The following is a 17,177-nucleotide window of genomic DNA, read 5'->3' as shown; positions in this document are numbered from 1 at the left end:
ATTATTTCTAATGATATCAGTTTTCATTTAGTTTGTATTAAATAGTAAGAAATGTAATGCCTTCCAATAAAAGCTATAGCTAGGATCTAACCAGTTAAAAACTACCTTTAAAAGTTGCTGCTTTAGTATATATTTCTACATTTCAAAAAGTTATATCTTCTGCAGCCAAGGATCTAGAGTATTGGTGATAAGCTATTCTATGTTTTTTGGAAACCAAAGAAAATATAACATTGTATTATTATTTTTAATGTGTTTTGCTTGACAGAAGAATTAGAGCTTGCATTACATATACAATGTTTGGAAATAATACCATTTTTATAAACTGTAGTCTATCCTCAAATTAAATTATCAATTTGTTCCATGAGGAGGTCATTTTAAATATTTCTTCTAAAATTCTTCCATAGTTTACTTCTTTGGTTTCTTCTAAATTTTTTACAACAGTACTTAAATATGTTAAGGTTGTTGATTATTTATCTATCTATTTTTTTGCATTTATTTGTAGATTTTTCTTGTTGTTAAAAACTGTATAGTCAGATTTTGTGTTATTGAATTGTAGTCCTGAGATCTTTTGATATTGTGTAATAATACAGGTTAGTTATTCTACTGCTTTTTTAAGTTTAATGTAGTTAGCATTACATCATCAGCAAAAAGCTTAATTTTGGAGTTATAATTATCAGCAATTTATATTCCTTTTATTTTTGAATTGGTTTGTATTGCTATTGAAAATATTTCTATAGCTACTGCAAATAGAATAAGTGATGGAAGGCATCCTTGTTTTCTGCATCTAGTTAAGGGAATAGGTTCTGAAGAGAAAGGCTCTAGTGTAACATACAATATATTGTCTGAGTATATCTTTTTTAGGAGAGGTATACATTTTGGGAAATCAAATATTTCTAAAATGTTGAATAAACAGTTCAAACTCAATGTCTTAAATGCTTTCTCACTGGCTTGCTTTTTATTATTTAGTGTATCTATTAGTGTTAGCACTCTTTTTATATTATAAAATGTATGTCTTTTATATAAAAATCCAGTTTGATCTGTATTAATAATTTGTGATATAGATTATTTTAATTTATCCACTAATATGGACATAAAAATCTTGTAATCTGTGTTTAAGACTGAAATAAATCTATAAAAATATCATTGCTGAGGGTTTTTATTTTCATTATATATTAGTGTATTTCCAGGGTCTATATTACATCAACGAACGGTTAAATGTTCGAATCTCTAAAGATCAAACATTTCAATGTTCAAAGATGTAATAAAAACAAAATAAACAAAACAAAATTACAAAAAAGGGTTTTAGTAGGGGGGCAAGCCCCCTTACACCCCCGCTACTTAAATATGCCAACTCCAAGATTGCACATCAGTGCACTACAGTGTGGAAACAGGAAATTTCCCCTTCACTACACTGTGGCGTGACCTTGGAGTTGGTATATTTAAGTAGGGGGTGTGGGGGTGCAGGGGGGCTTGCACCCTTTGTTTTTTGTTTTTATTACTTCATTTTTTTTTAAAGATTTTCGAACATTTAAATGTTCGATCTGTAAAGGTCGACCTTTACAGATTTGAACATTTACATGTTCATTGATCTAATATAGACCCTATTTTCAGGGTAGTATGATTATTTCATTTAATGGAACATCTACTAAGGTTTTAGGAAGAAATTTCATACTGTTTTGGAAAATAAATTTGTAAAATTCCAAAATGATTACATCTATTCCCAGAGATTTGTTAATTTTACATTATTTTACCTTGTTTACCACCTGTTGAAAAGAGATTTGTCTTTGTAAATTCTCTAAGTTCTACTGGAATTTTTTATGTATAGGTGTTCCAATAATGCAGTTACATTCTCTTTAAGTTCTATTGGAATCTTTTTTTATGTACAGTTGATCCAAGAATGCAATTACATTTTGTTTTAGTGAGTTTTTTTGATATAAGTCTTTTTTATAGATAAATAATAGTGTTTAAATGCCTATGAACTGTCTCCAGCATCTGTACATATTTTATTTTCCTTTTTAAAAACAAAACACAAGGCTTTTCTGATACAGTGGTAACCAAAAAAATTGAACATATTAAAATCACTAAAATTAAGTACAGAAGAACAAATTGAAACTGGTTTAGCATCATAACTTTAATTATCCTTTGTTTCTGAAGAAGCCTGTTTGATGAAAGCGGATAATTAAAGTTATAATGCTAAACCAGTTTCAATTTTTTCTTCTGCACTTCATTTTGCTTGTTTTAATATTTTTATTTTCTTTTTTATATTGCTTATTTCTGATATATAATTAGATCTAGTTTGCATTTTAATTCTCTCTGATAAGTTATGTGTATTTCTAGTTGACTTAGCAAATGCGGCTGTTTTGAATTTTTCTAATGCCAATGTAGTTTTGTGCCTCAAAAATTCATTATACTTTTTTATTTAGATCTTCTAATTTAGTCTTTATAAGCTTGTCTCTTTCTTTATGTTTGCTTTTAGCCATAAGAAGTCTACCATGGATTTCTAGTAGTACCCTGTCTAATTCCTTTATTTTTATTTTTATACCATACAAAAGATGTGTCACAGATGTAGGCCATAAAAGAGTAGTGCCAAATCATAATTTTGCTTACTTCATTTGAATTTTTAATTTGCATAAAGAAATATATCTCAGGATGTAGCCACTGTTTAAACATTTTTAATTTAATCATTCAGGCTGGAATTATATTCATTAATGGCAATGTTTTTAAAGTCTACTACAATTTTCATGATACGAGCATAGTGGGGTGTTATTAATGTTAACTATTTTTGAAAAAGCATCATGTGATATCAATAACCTGTCCTTTCTAGTTTGGATACCATTAGAAAAATAATAATGTGCAAGGTTTAATGACTTATAACCTTTCACAGAGTATGTGTCTTTTACATTTTGCATTTTTATTCAGTTTTAACAGCCTTGACTGTAGGAGTTAGTTTCAGTGTTCTAGCAGCACTAGAATGTAACTGACATAATATACGGTTAAAATCTCCCTTACTATTAAAGTGTCCTTAGCATTGTCAATTATGATGTCCCAGTGCTTTTTAGCTAATTTGACTCCCATCCCAAGGAATCAGTATAAATTAACTAAGATCCGTACTCTACTGTTACATTTCATAACTAAGACACAAACATTTTTTTGATCCTCAAATTTGTCTTCTATCTGAGGTAATGGCATATTATTCCTCCATAAAATCATGACCCCCTTTTAATTTTAAAAGTAGAGTGCATTAATACTTTATACTTACTTGGACTGCAGATATTTTTATCTGAATGACTAATTTGTGATTCTTGAAGAAAGATAAGCTCTGCCTTATTAGTATCTGGATATTTTATCATGTTTGCTCTTTCTTAACATAATTTAATTAATTAAAATGTAAAGATAAAGACAACTCAATTTAAAAAATAAAATTTGCTTAAGTATATATGTTGCAATGTATATTACTGGTTCTGAGATTAATTGCTTCACCTCGTCTAATTAATTTATGTAGTATAGAAGGTATTTCAGGCATGTAAAGGATTTTACAATTAAAATAGTATTTAAAATAAACTAAATTAGCTAGATACATGGGATTAAGTAATTTCTATCCTAGAAGAGAACAATCCTGCTGGACTAACCATGTCTCTCAAAACTGTGCCTGTAACTTTAAACAAAGGTTGTCATGAATAAGTACCAGACCTCTGCAGATATTAAACTGCTAATCTGAAGCTAATGGTATTTAGATCCTTATCTAAAAATTAATTATGAGTATATAATCAAGAGTTATTCAAACAATCTAATTATTATAAAGTTTTAACAGTATGCCAATTTTCAGTATGTTTTTTCTTAATACTGATATTTATACTTACTATCAATGTAAATACAATTGAAAGAGCATTTTCTTTCTAATAGTTTTTTGTCTGTTAATATTAGTCAGCGAAAATACATTTTAGTGCTGTTCAGCTTTTTAGTCCATAGTAAATGGTTCTCAACAAAATAAATAAGTTCATTCCTTTTACAGTTTATATTATTTTACAGTTCGTGTTATACAGTAACATTTAAATAAATGAATAGTGAATTTTATCAAAAACATCTTCTTTAGGATGCATATTGTGAATGTATTCTATACTTTCAAGATACAATTGTTTATATCTAACAGAATGTCCAAAATCATTTAAAGTCATTCATTTTTCTTAGACAGTTATTATCAACAGAATGGATAATGTTGTTATAGCAACTTTTTATGTAATTTTCTACATTAAGGATGTTTCTTCTGTGTCTTTAATAGGTACTGTATCATATTTGTGTTTATCTTTGTCATAACTTATTTTCTTATCTTGTATCTATAGTCAAATTATATTTTTCATAATAATTACTGGTTCTTACAGGTATCTCATACATGCGCAGCTTTCTCCACTCTAGCAATTTGATGTCTGATATGTATTTCTAGTACTGTTATACCTAGTCATTTGTAAAACTGAACATAAAGTAGCTTAATAGGTTTCTCTAAACCTTCATCACTACTGCACTAGGCACATCTTCTGGTTCACAATATATTTAGCAACTTCAGCATCTCTCAATCAGGAATATGTGAACCTTTCTGCATTCTCACGATCAAGTTCTAGACTGATTTGTTTTGAAGTCCTGCTTTAGCATGTTACCATGTATTCTAATTCTCCACCAAAAGGCCCCAACTCCTACAATTTAACTCCCTTGTCTTGTTCTGATAAGTTACAGTACAATATCTTCAGGAAGTAGTGTGAGGATCTAAGCAAGTAAAGAACAGTTAACAATCTTCTATTTATTTTCCTGCATTACACCAAAGTCTTCATATCATATATTTTAATATCTGTATGGGAATCTCACTTTGTATGTTCTTTTCAAAAGCTGGACCATTTAACAAGCCATACTCAAAACTTTATCTATCTACACTTTCTATATATATGTGAGTAAAGTTTGGCTTATACTGTTTCTTATTTGGAGCTTCTTTTAAGTTTATATAATGAATTATTTAAATGGTATTTAGATCCTTATCTAAAAATTAATGACCTATAAACAATATCTGTATGCTTTAGTTTTTTCATCTCTAAACTAATTGGTTGCATAGCATGTTATTATGTGAAGATTCTAGCTCTAATGGTGCTTGAACTGAATACAGGAAAGTTAAAGTCACAATTTTTTTTATTTAGCTCACCTCATTCAGCAGGTTTTGATCTTTGATAGCACATAAAAGAAAAACATTTCTATGTGTTTTGTTTCTGCATAATGTCAAATATTAAAAAAAAATCTATCAATTTCCTGTCCTTTTAACTTTTGTCAACCAAAAATTAAAAACAACACATATCCGGGCTGTTAACATATACTCTATAATAATTTTTGAATCAAGTCATGATACAGCTGAGAATTATATAATTTCATTCTATGCTTGCTATAACAAGGTTTTAGGATTGTTTTAAGCGTAAAAAATATATGCACGTTTTGAATTCAACTAAACTTAATACTTTTTGTTCAGTTAATTATTTTTTTTCAGATAGTATAAAATAAGTAAAGGAAAATGTAATAATATGGACTTTTCAAATTGTTTACCTTATAAGACCTATTCTGGGAATAAGGTAATAATCCTTCTTGCTTTACATTCTCAACATTGTGGTTTTCTGTATTACCTTGGAGCATGCTCTGTAAGATTAATTGAACTTATTTGTTTTGTGCTGGTATTTCTTGTAGATTTGATGATGAGTCTGTTGTCTGTTGAGTTCATTGTTTTTCTTTCTGGCATCAATCCATGTTGTTTTATTTGATAACCTATTCAAGGTGGAAGATGTCCAATCTATGTCACTGGTAATGGGAATCACATTGTTGTTTATAATGAAAGTTGTTGCTTCTTCAATGTTATTAAAAGTCCTAGTCCATTGACAGATGAATTTTTATTTTTGTTGGAAGTGAAGTTTGGAACAGAGAATTTGCCACGGGATGACCTTAGATGGGTAAAGTGTGGGGGGGGGGGTTGGTATTAGAGTGATAGGTAGGTTAGGTCTCTGTGGTTAGGGAGTGGGAAGGGAAGAGTTAATTAAGGTGGGAGCTGAGAGGAAGTGAGGCAAGGATAAGGGTGTGTCTTAAGCGTTTTTTGTAGGGGAAGTTGGTATGAGTAAGCACAATTTAGTGTGGTCTTGTTGTTGCAGCAGAATCACGTCCTAGATGACCTTCTGGATAAGGTAGGCCTTGGGTGTTGGCACTCGTCAGAAGGTAAGCAGTACTCTTAGATGTAGGTATATGCAGTGGTATTAGGGAGGTGTTTATATATATATATATATATATATATATATATATATATATATATATATTATTTTTTCCCCCTGGGGTACCAACACTAGAACAGGCAGAGTACAGGTTCATGATTCCCCTATGCTAAGCTCTCCTTTGGGAAATGGTGTTTATTAGTTGTTTCTGCAACACAAGCCTTGTTTTCATTGATGGGACTGGGTTCGGGTCTAGGTTATGCCTTAGCTTACTGGCATTAAGCATCCTGACTTGTTATGGTGTTTTGTGGGCTTTTGTTGGCCATTAGTGGTGGCTCATGCATGTTTCTGAGGTTTCCCTGGTGGTTGTGGTGTTTCTCGGGAATTTTGGGGACTGTTAGTGGTTGTGCATGCACGTTTTGCTGTGCACTCTTAAGCTTTGAAGTTTTCCTTGTCTGAGGTTTCCTTGGTGGTTGTGGTGTTAAGGTGAGTTAAGCTGTTAGGTTAAGGTAGCTGCTTTGTCTGAAGTTCCCTGGAGGTTGTGCTGTTTCCCAGGTTTCTTAGGGCCATTAGTGGTTGCTCGTTTCTTTTTAAATTGGGTTAGCTGCATTGTCTGAAGTTTCCCTGGTGGTTGTGGTGTTTTGTGGGGTTTTGGAGGCAGTTAGTGGTTGCTCTTCTTCCTTTAAAAGGGGGTTAGCTTGCCTTGTCCGAGGTTTCCCTGGTGGTTGTGGTGTTTTGTGGCCTTTGGGGGGCCATTAGTGTTGCTCGTGCACGCCTTTTTCGAAGAACGCACAAGCCTGCCCCTTAGTTACAACACATGAGCATGAAGGGCAAGTACTTTACAAACACCTGCATATACTATCTCCTGTATAGTCTTTACAAATGCTGTAGTTGTGGTTTTGTGCAAGTCTGTCGATATATTGTGCTTTTCTGAAGGGTTCATTGGCATAAGTAACTATATTTGATTAAAAATAAAATAGTATGTGGCACGAGTTGAAAGATAAAGAAGTGCTTATTCATCTTTCAGAACTGACATTGAGTTGTGCATGTGCCTTGAAAGAAATACGTATTCAATACTTTGTGTATTGGGGATACCGTTACGTTATTTCCAGATGTTAAAACAGTCATAACTAACCTGGTAATGGGTAACTAATTGAACGTTTGGGGACTGCATTTTCATGGTGGTATTTGCTGGTGACATGGAATAAGACGTGTCACAGCACCGCTTCAAATAGCTTTATGGTGAGGGACCACAAAACCTTTCAACATACCCTGGTGGCTATTTCTTTCTCACTGAAGTTAAAGGTTGTTTAATTTTCAAAAAAAAAAAAAAATCTACCGAAGTTTAAGCAGGTCAGAGAGTACAGAAACTGAAAAGTACAGCCTTGACTTTGATTTAGTTTGTTTCAAGTTGTACTCTATATTGTGTCTACAGATGTCAAGTATACTGCTCTTTTTATGTGAAAGGAATGAGCCCGACCCTGTGCTAGATCTGGAAATACATGTATATCTACTTAATTTACTTTTGGCAGTGCGGGTATTTGTATTATATTTTATTACTACGGTCACCGTACATGCCTGCAAAGTGTGAACTAAAAACTAAACCAGAATGCAGAGCATAAAGCTGAATGGTGATGTTCATATGCCAATTCTAGGACTGGGCACATTCAGAGTTCGTGGGTATAGCACAGGTTACCAGGTATCTTTGTAACCAGCAAATTAGCACCACAAGACCATGGAGAAGAAGCTGAGTTTGCTTGTCTGCGTAGTCTGGAACAATTAGATTGTGACTATATTGATTTGTATCTTATTCACTGGCCTGGCAAGCAGGGATTGAAATGTGAGGGCCCTGAGAACAAATTATATCGACAGAAGATTTGGCAAGCCATGGATACATTAAAGGAAAGTGGAAAATTCAGAGTTATTTGAGTTTCTAATTACACAGTGGAGCACATGACCGAGTTACTGCCCAACTGTCGGATCAAGCTCTCCGTTCTCCAAGTGGAGTATCACCCACAGCTTGTTCAAACAGACTTGTTGAATTTTTGTAGCAGTGCTGGAATATATCTTCAGGCATCCTCTTCTCTTGGTGTAGGAAAACTTGTTTCTGAGCCACAGATAATTAAAGTAGCAGTAAAGTATGGAAAAACACCATCACAAGTTTTACTAAAATGGGCAGTACAACAGAGTATTGGTGTTATTCCTAAATCTTCTAATCCATAATGCATTAAGGAAAATGTTATGATATTTGACTTTTCATTATCTGAAGACGATATTAATACAATAAGTAGTTTACATTCTGGCACTCGATACTGTTGGGATCCAACTCGTGTTGCATAGACAGTTACTTGAACTGTAGAGGGTCTTTGTGCAAAGCTGTTGGAAAGTCATTTGTTTTTACTTAGGATTGCATTAAATTACTTTTTATAGTCATGATGGTACGCTGCAAGTTATTCTTGTACATTTTATTCGAAAGAAAAAGCAAGCCGTTTGTCATAATTATGTCTGTGCTCTAATCCTCTACTGACTCTATTGGGAGGGTTTTTCCCTTACCCTTATATGTAGCCTTTCCTTATCTCTTCCTCTCTTTTTGTAGCAAAGCAGCACAGTGACCCTGTGATTTTGGCATTTGTCTCGCAGTTCAATGTGTGGGTCTCATTCCTGACCTCGAGTCTTTGTGTGAAGCTGGCATGTTCTTCCCATAGCCACACGAGTTTTTCTCTGGGTTGTCTGATTTACTTACCTCGCACAAACTTGTTGGTTGATTTAACCACTCTAAATCATCTGTGCTTGCTGTATGCACCCTTGCTGTTTTGGTCTGGGACTTGGCTAAGAAGGCTCCAAAAAGGACCATTTCACTTACTCAGATAAGAAAGGGGTTTAGAACACGAGTTGTAGCCAGGAAGGTTTTATTTTAATGTCATGTTTAATATTTTAATTTTAGTGTATTAGATGACAAATTAGTATGTAAGAATGCAGTTTTCCTTTGATTTCTTTTAAACAGCATTTGTTTTTTATTCCTGTAGAAGGTCTACAATATGTGTACTGGGTTATGACTTCTAATTCTAATATCTGTGACAGACTCTTTATGCATTAACGAGAATATATGGAGTTGTTTGATCTGCTTTTAAATAAAAAAAAAAATTCCACTGATAAAAGTGCATAGTGTATGAATATATGTTGCGGTATATAGCAAGAATTATGATTGTTTTACTTAGTGATTTTCCATATTTTTTCCAAAATAAGAAAAAAAACTGATAACTACACCAAAACTAAGCATATGTGGTTGAATAAGCATAAAGGAAGGTGATTAGTTAATAGAGCACACAGTAAATGAAACTGCAGACTCATGTAAGTAGAGTTTTTCTAAATATTAACCAACCGGTTATAACACTGGAATGGAGTGGGTGACCGGCCCTTAAAGGCTTTGTCATTGGAAGCTTTCATCAACAAGGTTTCTTAAATGGGATTATGCTTGGACATACTCTGGTAGCCCTCATAATGTATTTTGGGGAGTCATTAGGATAAAAGACGTCAAATTCCTGAGCGAGGTGGCACCTAGCATTGTTTACGGTTAAGGGGTTAATGAGTACAGTGCTTATTATGTCTTTTATTTGCAGATGGGAGGCATCGACGACCATCAGTTAGTGGACTGGTAATCACTCCTGAGTGGTGTTGATTGTTAAGCCCAGTTTGGCAAGTATTTAATTTCACATGTCAGATTTGTAGCAGGGTGCTGAAAGGTGACTTCATTTAATGTACAGGCAGGGTGAAGTAGGCTTGGCATTGTTCAAGGGGAGATGGGGTAGTTATAAAGGGCGGAATTATAATAACGTGAGTTGGGTTATCTTTTTGGGGCATGGGAATGGGGTGTTATGTTTCTGGGTACAGGACTGGATGAAGGGTTCGGCGGAGGATGTTGAGGCTTTGTGGGGAGTTTTCTGATTGCATGCTGGCTGGCATACAAACTGCATTGGTAAATTAAATTGCAAGAGAGTATGTAAAATTTGACTTCTACTGCATATGGCAACTGTGAGTTAAACAGCCATTATCACATTTAATACATGTTCAGCAGACTATTGGATTGTTTCATATGGAAATATGTAGGGGATGCAGGTAAGGTAATTCTCTTTGATTATCCTTCCACAGTGATTACTGGCAAGATCTTCAGTGGGTATCATTTTACTTTGGTGCATACTGTGGGATTGCTTTTGTTGGTGGTTCTTTGGTTGTGAAAGGAGTTGGTGCAGGTAAAACAAATTTTAAATATTTTCTAAAATGATGTGTCATCATTTCATGCAGCTATTGCTAAAAGAAATGCAAGAATAATATTGGTGATTCAGTGAAAACAATATTACTCGGAAAAAGAAATGTTGTTTTATATTTTATTTGTGGTATATATGATATGGATGGACGGAGGTGAGGGAGATAGGTCAGAGTAATGGGGGGCAGTTCGAGGAGAAGGGCACTTTTGATATGGCTTCATGTCTTAAGAATGTTTGGGTGAGTATTGTGAATTTACACTGTTCTTTCTTTTACAGATGTAAGCAGTCAGGGCTGGAAGGATGTGGAGTTGGAAGGTGATGTTTGTCATGGTGGCTGTTCCTCCTGTTTTGAATACATTGGTCGCAGGAGATGTTGCTACCGGATGTCTGATTTGCTGCAGGGATGAGTACTGTGGGCATCCTACTGGCTTGGAAGAAGGGGGTCTAAGGTAATGGACGCTGATGGTGTTGAAGTTCTGGTTGGTGGAGTGGCACAATGAGGTTACAGGTAATTGGTGCTGAGTTATGTTGATTGGAAGGATCATCCTTTTGGGCAGCTAGGCGTGCATCCAAAAGAGGCAACAGAATGACGTTTGGAGTTTATTACATTTGTAAGGAGGTTAGCATTGAGGAGGATGTATTCATCCTTGGGTTTTAAGAGGGTCTGAGATTACTCCCCAGTTGGTGAGGAGAGGGGCAATGAATTTGGTAGCGGTAGAGAGAGTTCAGAGGTATGTTACTTTCATGTTGGTGAATGATTTGAAGGCAGTTGGGATGCATACGATGAGCATTGTGGAGTTTGAAAGCAGGGTTCCTGTATGGTACAGGTCAGATGGATTTCATTTCAATGAATTTGGGCTGGATTTATTTCACCTCAACTGGGATTGAAGGTGGAGGATTTATTGGAAGGTGATATGGTCTGATGGGGGAACAGCCCTTTGGGCTGGTGGGTGGAGAAGATGGTCGGGTTTGTCCCTGTTCTGTCACCCTCAGTAGGATTGGAATTGAGATTGTGATTTGATGGTGGATGACGTGGAATGGAAATATGGAATCGATGATGATATTAAGGTGAGTGGCGATGCTGCCTTCAGGATTTCTATGACCTGGAATGGAATTATAGAGTTGATTATTTTAAGGTGAGCAGAGACGCTGCCTTCCTGATTATTAGGATAAGTTTAGCAAGTGGGGATGCTGCTTATTTAGGGTGAGCGGGTGCGCGTGCCCTTATGTTTATTATTTTATTCATTGCAATGTTGGATTCTGTGTGACTCAATAAAGTTTGATATTTGTTATTCTTTTAATTACAATAAAGGTCATCAAATGTCTTTGGGTGATTGTGTACTATTAAGACCGTGACAAGTGAAGTTTGGAACAGACGAATTTGTCACAGGATGACCTTGGATGGGTAAAGTGGGGGGGGGGCTATTAGGGTGATAGGTAGGTTAGGTCTGTGTGATTAGGGAGTGGGTAGGGAAGAGTTAATTATGGTGGGAGCTAAGAGGAAGTGAGGTAAGGATAAGGGTGTGTCTTAAGGGTTTTTTGTAGGGGAACTTGGTATGAGTAAGCACAATTTGGTGTGGTCTTGTTGCCCTCCCAGCCCTCCCATTTGTGATGGCTTGAGGGGCGGAGAAGAGGGTCAGGTTTGACCCTCTTCTGTCCCCCTCAGTAGGGTTGGATTTGAGATGGTGATTTGATGGTGGATGACGTGGAATGGAAATATGTAATTGAATCATGATGATATTAAGGTGAGCGGGAACACTGCCATCAGGATTTCTATGACTTGGAATGGAAATATGAAATTAATAATGATATTAAGGTGAGCGGGGATACTGCCTTCAGGATTACTATGACTTGGAATGGAATTATGGAATTAATTTAAGGTGAGCAGGGATGCTGCCTTCATGATTATTAGGATAAGTGAGCAAGTGGGGATTCAAGTTTGATGTTTGTTATTCTTTTAATTACAATAAATGTTGTCAAATGACTTTGGGTGTTCGTGTATTACTAGGACCGTGACAAAAAGTATTTGAGGTTTAATATTGTTTGGTTCAGTGTTTAACTAAATGGCCAGCATTTTTCCTCATTTCTATAGTTTTTGCTTAACAGCTGTTGACATATTTTACATTGGTTTGTACTGTTCATATTTTAAAGGAGCTTTTGACCATACTCATTTTATTACAAGTTCTTTGTCTAAAAAGGAAAGGAATGTTATTATTATGGATCCTGGTGGCATAAAAGGATTAGTAATTATTAGTTTAAAAATAGATGATGAACTCTTTTAATTCCATAGGAAACATCTGCCTGAAGGTATAAAAATTTGGTAATCCATGTTTATTTATTTATTTTATTTATTGACATTTGTTGACCGGGAAAGTCTGACTGGGACAGAAGCTCATTTTCAGCGAAGGCAAGGGGAGAAAAGCTCCACCAACATATTATGATTACACAGTATTTTACAAGACTTTACAGAATTTAAAGTACAAAACAGTACAATGTAACAAAAAATGAGAACCACACTAGTAAATTGTGGGAAGTTACAATATCAGAGAGAAAAACAGAGTAACTTATAATATATATATATATATATATATATATATATATATATATATATATATATATATATACATATACATATACATGCACACACACACACACACACACACACACACACATATATATATATATATATATATATATATATATATATATATATATATATATATATATGGTTTCATAGGTTCATAGGTTCATACTAGGCTCTCTGCCCTAGGGCATTTATAAGCCTAGCCAGAGTGAGATTGGCTTTCGCCACCCATTTTAAATTAATTTTGTTATGCCCTTTTTCGAGGTTAGCATACTGTGCCTCTGTCTAAGAGTGACACAGAAGTGATACCCGGGGTAAACCTACGATCTCCCATCCACTCATCAAGATTCCTCTTGAAGATAGTCAATGAGGGACTCTGCCTAACCTGGACTGGGATTTTATTCCAGAGTGAAGGGAGCCTCTGGGTTATGAATCTGTCCCTCCAGCATGTCCTATTTATTTCAGTGCTGAGGTTCAAGTCTCTCGAGCGCGTAGCTCGATGGGATTTGGATTTTCTGAGGTGCAGCATGTCCATTAATTCAGGGTTGGACATGGCTTTATACGTCAGGCACAGATCGCCTCTGAGCAGGCGGTATGCCACTGAGTAGAGCTGGAGTTTCTTTAACCGGGCAGCATATGGCATCTGTTTGAGCCCTTTGATCCCCTTGGTGAGGTACTTTTGGGCTCTTTCCAATTGCTGCAGGTGTCTGGTAAGGTACATCCCAAAAGGGGCATTGTACTCAATTATGGGCCTGATGAGGGATGAGTAAAGAGGCACGATGACCTCCCCTAATCTAGATGTGAATCCCTTCATGATTAGGTGGGCTATATAAAATGTTTTTCTAACCACTTTGGCCACGTGGTTGTCAAATGAGAGATTGCTATCAACTTGGGTCCCCAGGTCCCTAATTACTTCTTCTGTACTTAATGGATTACCACCTATGTGGTAATTTGTGGGCACTTTGTTTTTGCCAAAGGGGATGACTATACACTTTTTGGCGTTTAGCTTGAGGCCATGGCTTTGGCAGCAGTTGTCTGTTTCTATGAGGCCCTTTTGGAGGATGCTTGTGTCGGCTAGAGAGTCGATTATGGCGCCCAGTTTGCAGTAATCTGCGAACTTGGTCAGCCACAGTCCTTCCAAGTTGGCTTGTACCTCCGAGAAATATATACCGAACAAGAGAGGTCCCAGGACTGAGCCTTGTGGGATGCCACTTGTAACTGGTTTGGAGTCTGACATGGCTCCAGCAATTCTAACCATGTGGGTTCTGTCCTTGAGCCAGTTTGCTACCCATCTAGTGACATAGGGGGTTATATTTAAGCTGGTGAGCTTATCTATAATGCCTGAGTGGGGTATTGTATCGAAGGCTTTTGCGAGGTCCAGGTAGGCTGTGTGGACCACCTTCCCCTTGTCAATGGCCTTGGTAACTGTTTCAAAGAAATCGACCAGGTTTAAGACGCAGGATATGCCCTTAACAAAGCCAAACTGGGTAGGATCCAGTATCTGTCGGTCCCCAATATCTTTATTTATGAGGTCCATGATGATCCTTTCCATAGCTTTGCAGAACAAGCTAGTCAGGCTTATGGGGTGATAGTTTCCAGGATCCGTTGAGGCACCACTTTGTGGAGAGGGACCACTGTTGCTGCACGCCACTCTTTGGGTACATATCCTGTAGTAAGGCTGAGATTGAACAGTAGTTTTATGTTTGCGTTTAGCTCTTCTTGGAGTTCATGTAGGACGCAGCCCAGGACACCATCTGGTCCCATTGATGCTGTGTTTTTTGCTTTGGAGAGGGCAGCTCTTACCTGAGCATCTGAGATGTCAGGGGGGCAGCACTCTGCTTGGATAGATATTTGCCCTTTCAGTGGGGAGGTGGAGGAGAAGTTTCCGCTGAACCTGTCAGCTAGGATGTTGGCAATGTTTGTGGGTTTGGTGTATTTTTTGTCATTTTGGACTAATTCTGCACATATCTGGGAATTCCTACCCAGGTTCCTAACATAACTAAAGAAAGCCTTGTGATTATCCTTAGTGTCCTGTGCAATTTTTTTCTCGAAGCTTGCCTTAGATGATTTTATGACGGCCCGTAATTTTTTGCTAATACTGATCAGAGATGCCTTCCCTTTTTGGGATCATGTAGTAGCTTCCTCCTTCTATTGTATAGTTTGTTTATGGCTGGGGTCCACCAGACAGGACGTCTGCCTTTGGAGGATTGGGTCTTGGTTTTATTTGGGATTGCATGATCCATGCATTCCTGAAGGTGTTCATAAAATGCGTTTATAAAGGATTCTGCGGTCTGGGCCGTATTTTCCACAGGCCCGGAGGAATTGAAGGATTCCACCTCGGTTTTGAGGAGTGTGAAATTTGCTTTAGAGAAGTTTTTCACTGTGGTTTTCTGGGCGTGGGTGGGGTCAGGAATATCCAGTGAGATTAGTTTATGGTCTGATCTTACCAGTGAGGGATACACTTCTGGTCTGGAGCATAGAGTCCCCATGTTGGTGATGTACAGGTCCAGTATGTTTTCCCCTCTTGTGGAAGTGGTAACAAGTTGTTCCATAGCATTTGAGTTTATAAATTCTAGGAACCTTTGGGCTAGGGTGTTGGAGCTAGAGTAATGCTCCCAGTCTATGTTTGGGTAGTAGAAGTCGCCCAATATAATGATGTTTGGAGAAATCTTCATATTTTCCAGTGTTCTCTGGAAGGCCGAGTGGGGTTCCTGGGTTTGGGAGAGTGGTCTGTAGCAGGTTATAAACAGGAAGGCAGTTTTACCCACTGTTAGTTGGACAGGGATAGTCTCTGATGCTTCGTGCTGTGCCACCAACCTGGAGGTGTGGGTATCTTTGACGAATATTGATACTCCCCCTCCTTTTGTGGTTTGGTCCAGGTTTTGGGGCCGAAAAGCATGGTATGAGGTATAACCTGGTAGTGCTGGGTTGCTCTTGGGAGCCTTGAACCAGGTTTCTGTTACTGCACAGATATTGATGTTCTCCATGCTAAGGAGAGTTTTGAGTGCGTGCATCTTGAGGTTTAGACTTCTGGCGTTGAGTAGCATTACTCTTAGTTTCTTATCCCTTGTGATACCTATGGAGGTTGGTTTGTCTTTTGAGCCTTGCCTAAAAAAGGCACTATGGGGGTAGCAAGAGCCTTTGCCAATATCCGAAAGCCCAGGGGTGACAGGTGCAAGCCGTCCCTAGCGAAGCATCATGGCTTGTCGAGCATGTCATCCCAGGCTGACAGGCATTGGATCCCCTTTGAATGACACCAATACTTAAGCCAATTGTTGAAATTGATCATCTTGTCTTCATATTGTGGCATCATTCTTGGTGAGGGTAAGATGCTACTCAAGGTCAGGGTCATACCAGCCTGGGCTACATGCTCAGAGAGCTCCTCTCTGTCTCTTTTCATGTAGTCCAGGGAGGTACGTCTTAGGTCATTCACACCAGCATGGCAATGACTGAGTCATATTTGTACTTGCCTTGGAGTGACCTGAGTGCTTGTGTTATGTGGTGGATCCTAGCGCCCGACAGGCAGCTCACCTTGACCTTCTCCTTGTTCAGCCTGGTGAGCGGGACGTCAGTGTGCCTGACGATAGAGTCACCTATTACAAGTGTATCTGGTGTGTTGTTTAGCCTTAAGGGCTGTGACTGTTTGGCACACTGGCTTTGTGAGCTATGTGTTGCACGTGTTTTGTTTTTGGGTAGCGGTTGCTTGGGTGTCTGCTTTGGAGGTCTCTGCTGCTTAGGCAGATTTTTATTTAGAGCCTCCGAGTATGTTTTTGTGTGTTTATGTGTTTGGTTTGCTGTCATGGTAGGTCTATGTGAGACTGGAATTGTAGTGAGTGTGGTTTCCTTCTCCTCCTGACTGGTTACGCCAGTACTGAGTTGAGAGAGCTTAGCCTCCAGTTTGGCTATATGGTTGCATCGCTCACATGTGTTGGAATTTGTTGGGAGGAGGAGAGGGTTGTCTGTGTACATGAGGCAGTCGTAACATTGCCTCAAGATTCCCAGATTCACCAGCTGGACCGGAGAGGAGATTGACAACTGACCTTTGGACATGCTAGAACAATATTGGGAATTCCTTTATAATTGAAAAAAAGGGCCAATGGG

General features: G+C 37.2%; 1 protein-coding gene and 1 pseudogene across 2 annotated transcripts in view; one reads left to right on the top strand and one right to left on the bottom strand.

Moving 5' to 3' along the window:
• The window catches only part of MMP16 (matrix metallopeptidase 16), a 1,817,877-nt gene that overhangs the window by 1,178,373 nt on the left and 622,327 nt on the right, over positions 1-17,177 (bottom strand). The gene's annotated exons all lie outside the window — the stretch shown is intronic.
• On the top strand, positions 7,808-8,567 carry LOC122796703 (annotated as a pseudogene).

This window comes from Protopterus annectens, chromosome 3.part0 (assembly GCF_019279795.1).
Source record: "Protopterus annectens isolate FY-2018-M chromosome 3.part0, PAN1.0, whole genome shotgun sequence".
NCBI classification, from domain to species: Eukaryota; Metazoa; Chordata; order Ceratodontiformes; family Protopteridae; genus Protopterus; species Protopterus annectens.
Note: the sequence above shows the minus strand (reverse complement) of the source record. Positions and strands in the feature narration are given on the sequence as shown.